Here is a 12,863-nt window from a genome sequence, read left to right on the forward strand (position 1 = left end):
GTGCCAAGGAGAGGGGTAAAGGTTAAGCCCTCCTTAGACAATAAGTCGTCCTTTTCTGGATTAGAGAGGTGCTGTTTTCCAGTCAGGATGTCCAACTCCAGCCTGCTGCCAGCTGCTAGGAACTTAGAAAATGCAGTAGGAAGAGGCATCACCTATTTATGTAATGTCCCAGAGGTTTGTGTACCAACTCGAGAGAGACAATAGTCCAGGGCTGATTTCCGCAATCTCTTGGCTTGTGGGAATTTGAAGCATCCCTTTTCTCTCCAATGACTGTAAATGCAGTGATGTGGAATAGGAATCTCAACTGGAGAAGCAGATCCGCTATGGTGAAATAATTCATCCACACAAATGAATTAAAGTATTAATGGAATCAGAAAGCAGTAGCAAGCATGAGTACGATTTTGTCACTGGCTGGGCAGAGCTTTCAGTGTGCTGCTTCTGGGGGTAGTTTTCCTGCCTGGGAGACCCTGCACGGGTCATGCAGGGAAGGGAGGGTTGAGGATTGCCTGGATGTGGGGCACAGGATTTCTCCGGTGGTTGGGACAGGCTCCCACTTGTCTTTTGTTGAACTCTTTGGAGCATGTCCTGGAGTATGCACACCTGCAAACCTCATGAAATGATTAGGAAAAAAAAAGACTCAGCAAAGAGATGGCACTGGATATCAATTTGAGGAGACAGAAAATATAATATAGGTAATTCCTTCCTCAGTCACCTGTCTAGCATAATCCTTTGCTCACCTTTCATTCTTTGTGAGCAAAGATCTATACTGCAGTAAAGTGCATTCTCACATAAATCCTGTACTCCTTTAAGCAAATCCAGTCATCTATGCTGCAAATAATAAAACTAGGGCAGTGGAGAACCAAGCAACCTACTCTGTTTATCTTGCCATGGAATGAAAACTCCCAAACTTCTGAATTTGCCCCCTTTTTTTATAATCACAATAATCAGCTGTGTCAGGGTTTCCCTTTTTCCTGCTACTCCCAAACTCATGTTGTCTTGTATCTACTCGTCCTCCCCTTTTCTTCTTTCCCTTTATTTATGCCTTTTCTCTGCCAGGCTCTGTTCCACCCTCCCAAATGGGGGAAGTCTCCCTACAGACTGTGTGCCCCTATTGCTACAGTCGAGCTGGCAGACAGGGACAGCATTTCCTTTATTGGGAACTGATATGCTGTCCCCTTTCACTCCACAGCTGAGCACAGCAACCAGAGAAAGCTCTGATGAAGGTAGGGCTCCTCAGGACATTCACCTGTGTACCTAGGAGGTACAGGATGCCTGAGAATGGCAGCTGTGCATTCAGATTTTTAACACACCCTAACAGAGTTTTTCTACCCACATCCCGCTCAATTTCTTCTGAATCCAGGTGTTTAATTCATTTACATTTATTTGACGATCTCGGACGTAATCTTGAGATCTCCGAGGTCTGCTGCTGCGGAGGCAAAGCCCCGCCACGTGTGGCCAGGGCGATTCTCCCGACACCCGGCGCTTTTCCGTAAAACCCCCGCTGCCTGTTGGGAGGAAAAACAAAGCAGGAGGGTTCACGCATGCAAAGTTAAGGAGTGACCTTAAGGAGCGGGAAAACAAGAGACTCGGGTAATGAAGAAAAATAATAATAAAAAAATAATAAAAAGCCCCTCTGTTTCTTGAGGCAGTCCGGGTACCTGGGATCCGCGGGTCAGGTGTACCCGCTCTGCTTTTGCCCTGGAGGCAAAGCAAGCAAACGCTAAGCGCCTTTTCACCCCAAGCCGGGGGGAGACGCAGTTGTTGCCCCCGTTGCAATAAAAAAAATTAAAAAAAATAAAAAAAAGCCAAATACCTTACGGTCGGTCAGACGGACGGACGGACGGGGAGCGCGGAGCGCTGCGCCCGGGCGGGGGCCGGGGCCCGGAGCCGCCGGCGCCGCGCTCGGCGCTGGCCCCCCGGCGGCGGCTGCGCCCTGCCCCGCGCCGTCGGAGCGCGGCCCGCTGCCGGCCGGGCTCGCCCGCACGCCAATCAGGGCGTCCCGCCTGCCTTCCTGTAGGTGTGCCCGGCTCACCTGGGAGCCGCGGCACTCATGACATACCTGCGGCCCCGCGGGGAGGCGGCGGCCGGCTGCCGAGGGCGGGGGGCCGCGGCGGCGGCGGGGGGCGCGGCGCTGGCCCCGGCCCGGCGATGTGAGGCCGGCGCAGGTAAGGGCGGCCGGCGGGGGCGGCGCGGCCCGGCCCGGCCCGGCCCGGCGGGAGCGGCGTTGCCGTGTTCCCGGGTGAGGCGCGGGCCTGGCGCCGGATCCCCGCGGAGCCCGGGCCGGGCCGGAGGGGCGGCTGCTCCCCCGGGGTCCGGCGGCGGGCAGGCTCGGGGAGCGGGGGCAGAAGGAGAAGGGGAGGGAGGGCTCCACCATTTTAGGACCCGAGGGGGACGGGGAGGAGGGATCTCCGGGGACGGGAGCGCTCGCCCCTCCCGCGGCGGGACGGCGGGCCTGCTGCGCTCCTCCGCGGGGCCGGGCCCGCGGCGCACAGGTGTGGGTGCGCGGCGGGGGCCGCCGTCGGGGCCCGGAGCCCCCGGGAGCCGCTCCCGCCGGTGGGGCGCTGGGTGAGCCCCGCGGGCCGGTGCCTCCAGAGGGGGCGGCGAAGGGGGCGCCTCCCCGCCGGCCCCGGGGCAGGCCCCGGGGGGCCGCAGCCTTCGCGGCGGCCTGTGAGGGACCGTGCGGCTCCGCGCCCCGCCAGCAGCGCCTGTCCGTGTGTCCCCCCCCCCGCTCCTCCTCCTGCTGCCGGCAGCAGGTAGGGCCCGGAGCACAGGCCCGGTCCCAGGCTCAGCTGCCAGCAGCCGGAGCCTCTTCCCGCAGAAATGGTGCCTCCCACGCAGGAGCGAGATCCCACGGTGTTCGCTGGGTTTTCAACTCCAGCCGGGCCACCCGTGGCCGGGGCCTGGGAGTCTCGGGGCTGTGCTTGAACTCTGAACACCGTGTTGTTTTCCTCCTTGCTCTGCTGGCTGGCGCCTCGTGACTTTTATGGCCTGTCACGGAGGGAAGGCAGAGGAACGAAAGGCGAGAGACCTGCCTGCTGCTCGCTTCCCCTCTCCTTCCCGCAGCCGCTTCAGAGCCCCAGCCGCTGCAGCAGCTCTGATGGCGCCCCAAACAACCTGCCCGGGGGGCTTTTGAGTTCCCACAGCTCTGGCCTGACCCGTCCCCCCCCAGCACCCATGTTATCCTTGTGCTTGATGCTTCATTTATTCCCAGAGGTTGGATAAGACCTGGACCAAACCTGGTAGGGAGTACAGGGTCAGGGAAGGAGATCTGGGCTCTGCTGGTCTGTGTTGACTTGTGGCAGACTTTGCCAAGGAGCTGCTGGATGTGGATGCCGTTGGCTTCTTGAGCTGCGTGCCTGTTCCTCTCTGACAAGCCACATCCGTAACGTGGCGTTGAAGTTTTGTGACCTGATTCTCTGGTGTTTTGGAGTTTCTCGTAACCTAAACGGCTTGGATAAGGGCAGAGTCCTTTTATAGGGTTGCACGGGAGGGAGGTGGCTTGGTCTGCAGGAATAATGTATGGGTGACCCAGATTTCAGAACTGCGACTGAATTGGGTGAGGAGGAGGAGGAGGCATCCGTAAATCAGACTTGAAGTGGTACCACATCTGAATTCTTCTTAATTCTCAGTTAGTGCTAATATTTGGAACAGCTCAGCTGGCTTCGTGTAGAACCTCATTTTGCCAGCTTGTGATTGGGGTAGCACTTGTACTGCGCTGTCCGTACAGTCGCCTAGCGAGCTTGATAAATCTGTGAGTGGGGTTATACGATCTAATTGCTACTGACAACAGGTGACTAGGCTTGAGGTGGGTGCTCTTGCTGAAGACCCCTGTTCCTGCTGTCTGAAATAGTGGGACATGAGTACTTCCTCTGGGAACCTCTTGTGCATCCCGATAGACTTTGCCGGTAAGAGTCTTCCTGGGGACTTTTTTTTAATTTCGTCCTGTTAACTTCGGATAGATGTTCTTGCTCTTGTTGTGTTGAGTCTTACCCTTTCTGACAGTTCACTTGTTTCAAGTGCTTTCTAGAGGTAGAGTGCCAAATTTTGCTATAGTTTTTTTTGTTGTTGTTGTTTGCTTTTTTTAACATCATCTACTTCGGAGTCTGGTTTAAAGTGGGCTGTTCTATTTAATTAATTTGTATTCATGTAAATTATGCTCACTCTCCATGGTTATTCCAGGCAAAATTTAAGAAACAGCCTGCAAGGGATTTCAAATTCGTAATTGGAACCATATTTTTTTCCAAGAATATTTGATTCTAAGAGTTACTATGCTTTCTGTCATCTAGTATCTTTCCAGTTTGATGTTGGCTGCTTAGTTACTGTTTAGCTAAATTATACATAGATATCTTATTTCAGTAGTCATGCCTGCTAAGTTTTGTAATTCCTTTCAGCTTTGCAGCTTCTCACTGAACTCCTCTTGTATCTTTTAATGAAGTACTTAGAAGTGACTGCAGTGCAAGTGTAGTTGTGCTCTATTGTTTCAGCACTTGGGCTGTACAGAGAGAAATTGTTGCCCTCTTCTGTGAGGTGATCGCACAGCTGATGTTCATAGTATCAGCCATTTGGGGACAGATGCCTTATTCTGACCCCCAGCAGGTATTTACATTCCCGGCTGGTTATCACTGCATCAAATCCAAAATTCTACTAGAAAAGTACCCAGTCTTGATTTCAAGATATCAAGTGATAGACTGCACTGGTTCCCCGGGTAAATTATTCCAATGGCTGATTACCCTCGCTAATTTCTTATCTCAATCTGTCCAGCCTGGTTCCTAGCCACAAAGTCTTGCTACAAATTTTCATTCCAGATTACAGAGCCTGTTGTTGCCAGGATGACACATTCCAGCAAAAAGACGGCCTATTGTACCACAAGCTTACAGCTGTTGTCCGTGCTAACCTCTTGCTTCTGGGAAGAGGCAATCGTGGAGCCGTAGTCACAAGGTGACTGGTATGATTTAGAGCAGTGGCTAAGTGCGCCTGGCTGTGGTGTTTGTGCACAGACAGGGCTTTCGGAGAAATGTAATTGAATAACTTGTGTTGCTTGGAGTTCGGCTTCATGTGATGGTTAATCCAGTGTAACTACAGGCTGCTGCTGAAGGAACAGCGCAGTTCTCATCCGGTCCTGACTGCAAGCTCCTGCTCCTTCCCTTGGATCAGATCTAGCGACCAAGTGGCTTCAAATCAGTTTAATCACTGCTCCAGCTGAAAATTAACCCCTTCTCTTTTGACTTTTGGCTCTGGAAGTTGGATCAGCCTGCTCTGTGGCCAGATGGTGCTAGGTCTGATGCAGAAGAGTAGCGTGCCACTGGGCACGAGAAACGTGGAGAGGGACTACCTCTTTCAATAGCAGCCCCATGCCTGTGCCGGATTAGATACAAGAGGGAATCGTACATTTAGTTCCTACATTTCTGTGCTTGGATAAACAGGCTGTGGTTGCACAGATCCTCTCAGCTGGCACTGCCATTGAAAGAAGCCATTGTGCCTGCCTCTTGTCATCCATGTTGGTTCTGGTTTGTTGTGAGACCGCACGCATGCCTATAGCGCCAGAAGAGAAAGGGCGGTGTGGGGGTGGGAATAAGGAGGGCAGAGGATGGGACTCCTTTTGGCAAGCCGAAGAGCTTGTGAAACTAAGGCTTAAGATACAGGAATTGTCACAAGCACACCTTACCTTAAATCTTAATGGAAGCTAATATATTTTTTCACCTTCCCTTTGCAGCAGACACGTGAGAATAGCTGCCTTGATTTGCTCAGTAGCCCAGATTAACTCCATTGCATGACCTGGGAGACCTGGCTTTAGCCAAGACTGGGTTTAGGTCAGCTGCACTTATGTCTTTCGTCAAGAAGTGTGTGTTAGAGGTAGACTTTGTGTGGGGAAAGAGCATTTAATGTACAAAGAAGGTCTGTGCCTTGGCTGTGGCATACTGATACCTATGAAAGGTTCATCAGTGCAGAAAAGTTGCAAGCTAATGTATTTGTGTGTTCTTGATGTGAGGTTCTTGGTGGTTTTCAGTGCCTGAGCCAGCTGGGGTACCCTTCTGGGAGAACTTCGTTAATCTTGTCTTCTCCATTAGCTAGTGATTCCAGCTTTCTTGCTCTTCTAGTGGAATTAGTTTGCTGGCACAAAACCCATTCCCCATTTATTGTTTTAAATGCCATTCCTTCAACTGCAATGATGAACACTGCAGGAGATGTGGAACTGAGCCTGTGGTGGTGACTAGTTTTGAGCTCACGGTGTGGGGGCTGGATTACAGCTAGATGAAGGCAAAGAAGAAATTCCCATGACTTTAGTACAAGTTCAGTGCAAGGTCAGGGGGATGCCTATTGGTTTTGATAGTGGGAAGAATTTAGAAGAGGGATGGTGATTACCGTGACATGTGTACAAATGTACGTATGTAAATAGGCACACATATGTAAATGTATACAAAATAGAGGGTGTTCTGATGCTAAAAGAGGTTGAGGAGGAGTGTCTACAGAAGCTGTAACTGGATAGTATACAAGAAGTGAACTGAAGTGGGAGGAAGCGCGTGAACCTGCTGCTCAGAGAATACTGCATTAAATCAGAGCTGTCCATAAATTAGTTTCCTGTGAATGTATCCTATTTACAGTAAGTCATGTAGAAGTGTGTGACATTCAGACGTCAAACTACCTCTTTGTAGTCTCAAATTGAACACCTAGCTGCATGCAGGTGCTCAGTGCGTGAGGTCCACTGCCCTTGGCCTTGCTGACTCTCTGAGTGCATTTGGCACTGGAGTTCCTGATTCTGATCATACACAAAACTTCCCAAATCCTTACCTGGATCAGGGTGATCAGCGGGATCCACAAGCTTGGCGGTCCCCTGCATGTGCCCCCTGTGGGCAGAGCAGAGTCACACGCTGGTGAGCAGACCCAGCCTTGCACAGGGTGTGACTGGAGGAGGAGAAGTGAGGAACAGCTGGTGCTTCATCGACGAATCCAACAGTAGAATTTGAGGATCCAGAATATGCCTCTCTAGAGGGGAGGGGATTAGGATCCTGGTCATGTCAGGGCACGATCCGTTCAGATCGCAGAAGCCCTGAGATAATCAGGGGACACGTGGTGGCCCAAGTCTGGGTTACAAGCAGACCTGTAACCTGTTGGACGTGGTCGTTGTTCACAGCTGCCACAAGGTGGCTGCCATGGCTACACTTGCATATTCACTTAATAATAATAATAATAAATAGATGCCCACATCAGTGTTAAACTAACATGTGCACCACTAGTGGGAGGAGGGGTGGCAAGAAGATGCTTCACGCACAGTGTTGCTGGGCAGCTGTGAAAAATAAGCACGTGTAATCTTTATGTTATGTAGGTTTTATACTCACAAAAATTTACAGGTGTAATGATCAAAAGTGCCTGCAAATATTCTTTGAATAGGGTAAATCTTAAATGGGCCCTTACATCTTTATTAGATTCCTGTCCTGCGAGGGGGTGCTGGTGGAAACTTTGTGAGAGTACACCAGCAAGAGTATAGGTTTGCTGGTATACTTCATTTCATAGGAGGGGGAAGGATGCCATAGCCATACTGGTGCCTAGAAAAGCTCTGATGCTGTAGGTGTCTCTTCTGTGGGTTTGGTCTCTAGGCAAAATCCTTTTGGCGTGGATTAAGCCTGAGCTTCTGTTTTAGATGCAGGAATTTCACTGTAAGTATTCCATAGTGCAGGCGTCTGAGGGTAACTCTAGACCTATGAAATGTAACCTAGCTGCAACATTTGAGTCGATCTCCTTTCTGAAGTACTCCGAGATGACTATCTGGTTTTAAAGGTGAGGACTGTCAGGTTGCATAGCGATGTCGAGAAGGTGCAGTGTGTATCTCTTTCCCCTCTGTTGCTGGATTTAGAGAAGAGATGTTGCGAGTATACTGCCAGCCCTGCACGACAGGGACGGTGTCTCACTGTGCAATATTTAGAACGGTGAGGATTTGTTCCTGACTGTTGGTATTGCAGATGGCTCAAATAATTCTTCCTGTTGTTTGTTGCTTCTCTGCATCTCTCTTTTCCTGTAACTCACTTTGTGCAGAGAGATATTTCGTGCTTAAGTCTGAGTACAGTATAGCTGATGAGTCTTATGGGTGTTCTCAGAATGATGCACTTCTCCCTCCCTTCTCTAGCCCTCCTCAGGAAAGCTGTTTTCTCCTGGAAAGGCATGTTTCAGGTATAGGCAAGAAGAGGCTCAGGATGGGCAGTGGGGGTAGCACTGAGACGGCTGCAATGCAGGACACAACCCTGTCAAGACTCTACGCTGTGAGAAACCTCCAGGCAGAGAGAGGATGCTGTGGGAGGACAGGCAAAGAGAAGTGGGAGCATCCCTGTTTTTATAGCAAATTATGGGTCATGGCATGTTTTCCTAAATGTGCAAGTGATTGAGAGAGATGGATTTACTCCTCAAGTTGCCCAGTAATTCCTTAACAACATCTGGTGCTGTGTTGAAGGATGGGAAGTACATTACTGCACTGTTGCTCTCTTCCTCGTCCCTGGGCACCACTGGGAAGAGGGGATGTTCTCTTCATGCACATGGGGGGACTGAAAGGGAAGCTATAAGGTGTTCCTGTAGGCACAGGGTCAACGCTGCTCATTTCAGTCCAAGTCCTGTGCCATCTGGGAAGGCAGTCTGCCTCTGACATTGCTCATGCGGTCCACCTTATCTTCCTGCCCCACAATGAGTAAACCGAGCTGTTTCATTTCAGAGTGGTGCAGAGAAAGGAAGATGAGCAATTTGGACGTATGCTGGAGCAATGAAATGTGCCTTATGCTGGAAGAGCAAGGCCAGGCATGCCAGTTATGTCATTCTAGTGTGTGCTCTGACCAGTCACAAGGGAGGGTCAGAGCCGTAAAAAGCAGCCTAAAATTGTGGCTGCGTGTATAGAAAAATCATGACAGCTGAGTTGCCCAGTGGGTGTTATCAGGCATACCACAGCGATTTTTCCTTCGTTCTGTAGGTAGCATCATTTTTACCTATTCAGCTGCTGGGTGTGTAATAGTAGTGATATCAAAGGCATGAAAATAGGCATCTGAGTGTAAAAGAGGAAAAATGGGTTAATTCTGATAGTCATAACAAAATCACTTTAAAAAAGAACAGAACAAGAAAAGATGAGATCTGCTGGATTGCATGTGCAATGAAAACTGGCATGAACAGAAGTCTCAAATTCAACAAGGCAATATGAAAGCAAATCTGCCCTGAAATGTATTATGTTTTACTGGCATGTTTCCTTTGATAAGTTAATTTAAAAGACGGCATTGTACAAAGTTTGGTTGTGACAATGGAAAAGAGCGAACAAAGTGCATTTAAAGAAAAAAAAAATCATGTACTAACAGATGCAGGAGCCAAATATGGAACTGTTGAGGTAAGCATGTGCAAACCCACTAACTTGGTTTTAAAGAACTGTTTGGTAGACAGATAGTTTTGTGCTTCGATGTAGCAAGAAATAGCTGATGATGTATGTCCTAAGCTCATAACATTGATGGAATTGCAGAAGGGGTCTCACCTGAATGTGGACACAGTGAGAAACAGACAACTGTGAATTTCTGACATGTGCGAGGTTATGGGGCAGGGGCTTTCATTGACTGGGCAGTGAGATCCCTACAGTACAAGTACGATACCAGAGTAACACTGATCCAGAATGAGCTGAAGCAACTAATTATGGACACTACTTTGTGTGAAAAATGTGTACTAAGCATCTCTGCAGCACAAAAGGAAAATATCTTAGTAACGTTACGTATCTTGAAGAGCTTGGAGGCAAAAGACACGGAAGGAGCAGAATGGACAGTCAGTATATTTTTGTTGGTGAAGGGATTGCTTAAATAAGACTTTGCTTACAGTTGCAATCAGATACAGAGTTTATAACAGGGCTTTGCATATTCAGTGCACTGAGCAGCCACTCCCTGACTAATCCTCAGAGCATGCCTGTTGAGGTAGGAGGGGTTGGTATTACCTCGGTTGCACAGATGACCCTCAGACAGGCAGAAGCTGCTGGAAACTGCCGGAATTAGGAACTGGTGATTCTGCTGGATGAGGTCTGGGGATGAAGGCACAGTTCTTGGTTGCATTGAAAAAAACCTAGTTATAATTTAAGCCTTCTGTAGATCCTTCTTTTAATGAATGACTGCAGTGGGGAACTGAAGGAAGGAGAGCTCCTAGTATCCTAACATGCATGTTCCCATTTCAGCCTGTATTATGTTATTGACGATAACGTTTATCCTTTGTGGACCCATTAGCTTGAAATTTCTAGGTGACCGCAACTGTGTTTCACTGTTCATAAGCTGTAGCTGTTAGTAGAGGCAAGACTTGAAACAGCAGGCCTGTGGGTGCCTCTTTATCACCTTCTGTTAGGGTAAATGCTAGTGGAGCAGGAATAGCCAAAGTTTCGGAGTGCAGGGTGTTTCCCATGTGTGCGACAAAAGCAGTAACGCTGGTATCTCCTGCTGTGGGTATAGCTGTAATCGCACCTTCTTTAATGCGATTGCTTCTTGGGAGCCGTTCTACCATGGTCTGTGTCATACCTCCTGTGTAAAGCACCGCCAAGGGTGACAGAGTAGATTTGTCACATCAAGACTTGTGTCACTGGCCTTCATTTCAACAGCCTTGTGGCAGTGAGTCGTAGCCAGATACAGCTGTCAGCGCTGCAGGATCTGCCACCGAGCAAAGGCAGACCTATTGCTCATAAAACAGTGGCTGGACGTGGGTTGTTAAACACTCCTGCTGTGCTGCCCCTCTCTGCCTCACTTGCAGTCCTTCTGGCCTGTTGAGCCGGGGACTTGCAAAAGGCGCTAACTTTGTGCCCCTGCTTGTCCACTAACGTGCTGACACATGTGGCAGAGGCAAGGTGATGGGTCAAGTAATAGTCAGCAAACATTTGTGCTGAAAGCTGGGTTCCCCAAGTGCATCAGTCTGGCGGAGGAGAGGCTGAAGACCCGTTTTCCCTACAGGAGGGTGTTTGGGAAGAAGTCTTCAAGGAGGAGAGCTCCAACTCCTCCCTCCCTCTTGGGCACGGTCCACTGACACCACTGCCCCTGTTCCTGGTACCCTCCCAGTCCTTCCCTCTTCAGACACCTCTGTTGCTCTTTGCTTTCCTGAGCTACAGCAATTGTACCAGATTGTACTCTTTGCTGTTGCCTGTAATGATTTTTTTGTAAGTGCAGTGAAGCAGTTTGCTGTGTGCGAAGTCTGATAAACTTGTTTAGGTGAGTTTGATGGGCAGTGCCACAAGTTACGACTGAGAGCCGCCTATGAGGCTGAACTGGAGGAACTCTGCTGTATCTCATGAACTTGGGAGAGATGGGTTGTTTATGTGTTTATTTATGCCCCACTGATCAAAGTGTGTTGCAGGTAATGGGAAAGACAGTGAGCCGAGTCTTAGATTTCATTTAACTGGTGCCTATAGCTTCCCAGGGGAAGTTTCTCATTCATGCTAAAGTATGCACAACTTCAATTAGGGTATAGCATGCACGCTTGTGTAGGCTGGTGGATGCGAGTGTACCAAGGAGTTTGCATTCCTAGGCTGGAGATGGCATTATTTTGTGATCGTGCCATAAAAGAGGTGAGGGAAATAGTATCGGGTCTGTATTATGCTATTAGTCACGGCGACTGTTAGGAGTTAAGTTGCCTCATGCTCTCACTTCTCACTAGCACAGTGAAGTCATGAGTTTGAGGTGAATTTAAGGCACACGGACTTGATTGTACTCCTCTGCATCTCCATCTGGTAGGGTGGGACCTGGGATGGAAAAGAGAGAGGTAGTTTTACATGCCACAGGGTTGAGGAAAAGGAAGCCATAGGCCAGTCAAGAATCAGAGTCGATGTCTTCAAAGACTGCCAAAGGGCAATCTCAGGATTTTAATTACTCAGCTAATATCTGAAGAGCCATGGAGCCATCAAGGACTACTATTTTAGGAAGTCTTGAAGAGTGGTGGTGAGAAGCAGACTCCGCCCTCTCATTCATATGCAGAAAAATTAAAATGGCGGGAGGAAGGATTAAAATATTTGTAATTGTTCCTTATTCATTGAAACTCATTTAATTATTAAAATGGGGGAAAATATTGTAATTAGTACATTATAGAAATGCTAGTGATATTTCTAAGCTGGTATAAAATCTACGCTTTAAATTAATACAGGCTTGGAGCTGTACTGCATGTGAAAGTATATGGGCGTAATTTTTGCCCATTGACAAATAAGGGGAAATATTGCTGAAATAGAGAATATCAGTATTGTTGATCTGGCTGTGCTATTTCCTAATTTTTTTTAAGGTTGTACCTGTAGGGCTCTACTTTTTTTTTTTTTTTTTTATTTTTATAATATGCTGTGTTAATTACAGTATTAGGAACTAATGCTAAATCTTAACTACAACATCTACGAGCTATAATTACTACTATAAACTTTGAAATAAGGTAATGGTAATTGGTGAAGCTAGTTATAAAAAGCATTTCATAAGATTGATGTATATCAGTTACACCATTTAAAACCCTACTTTATACAACTTTTTACCGCTTGTTCTGAAAGACATGGTCACAAAAATGCCTTCCCCTCCCCTTCCATTTGGAGTATTTCCATGCTAGACTTTGCAGAGGGTTTGAGGAGGTTTCCAGGGCTTTACCTAGCATCTCCTTCATGTTGTTACTTGTTTTCAGAGTTGCTCACAGGGGGCTGGCTCCTTTGAGTTGAGCTGGCTGCCATGCAATGTCCTTTTATACCCAGTCCTTTGCTGAGGAGAGAAGGCTGCGTTTGGGTTCACGGGAACGGTGAGTCAGTGGCAACAATGAGACGAGGAAACGTTAAACGCTAAAATAATGGTTCCTTTGGAAATGGTTGTAAATCCGATTAGAATATCCTGCTTCCCATAGTGCCTGCCTCTAACCTG

At 48.5% G+C, this 12,863-nt stretch overlaps 1 protein-coding gene across 3 annotated transcripts in view; it reads left to right on the top strand.

Annotated features, from left to right (window-relative positions):
* The first annotated feature begins 2,078 nt into the window (after positions 1-2,078).
* The window catches only part of ARHGEF5 (Rho guanine nucleotide exchange factor 5), a 36,112-nt gene continuing 25,327 nt past the window's right edge, over positions 2,079-12,863 (top strand). Inside the window, exon 1 of one of the 3 annotated variants that reach the window (XM_087767480.1) lies at positions 2,079-2,165. The gene's annotated coding sequence lies outside the window, so the exon portion shown is untranslated. The remainder of the gene's footprint in view (positions 2,166-12,863) is intronic. The other 2 variants (XM_087767477.1, XM_087767479.1) reach the window with 2 other exon arrangements.

This window comes from Nipponia nippon, unplaced genomic scaffold (assembly GCF_047370975.1).
Source record: "Nipponia nippon isolate SJK-2023a ecotype South Korea unplaced genomic scaffold, ASM4737097v1 scaffold_3, whole genome shotgun sequence".
Classification (NCBI taxonomy): Eukaryota; Metazoa; Chordata; class Aves; order Pelecaniformes; family Threskiornithidae; genus Nipponia; species Nipponia nippon.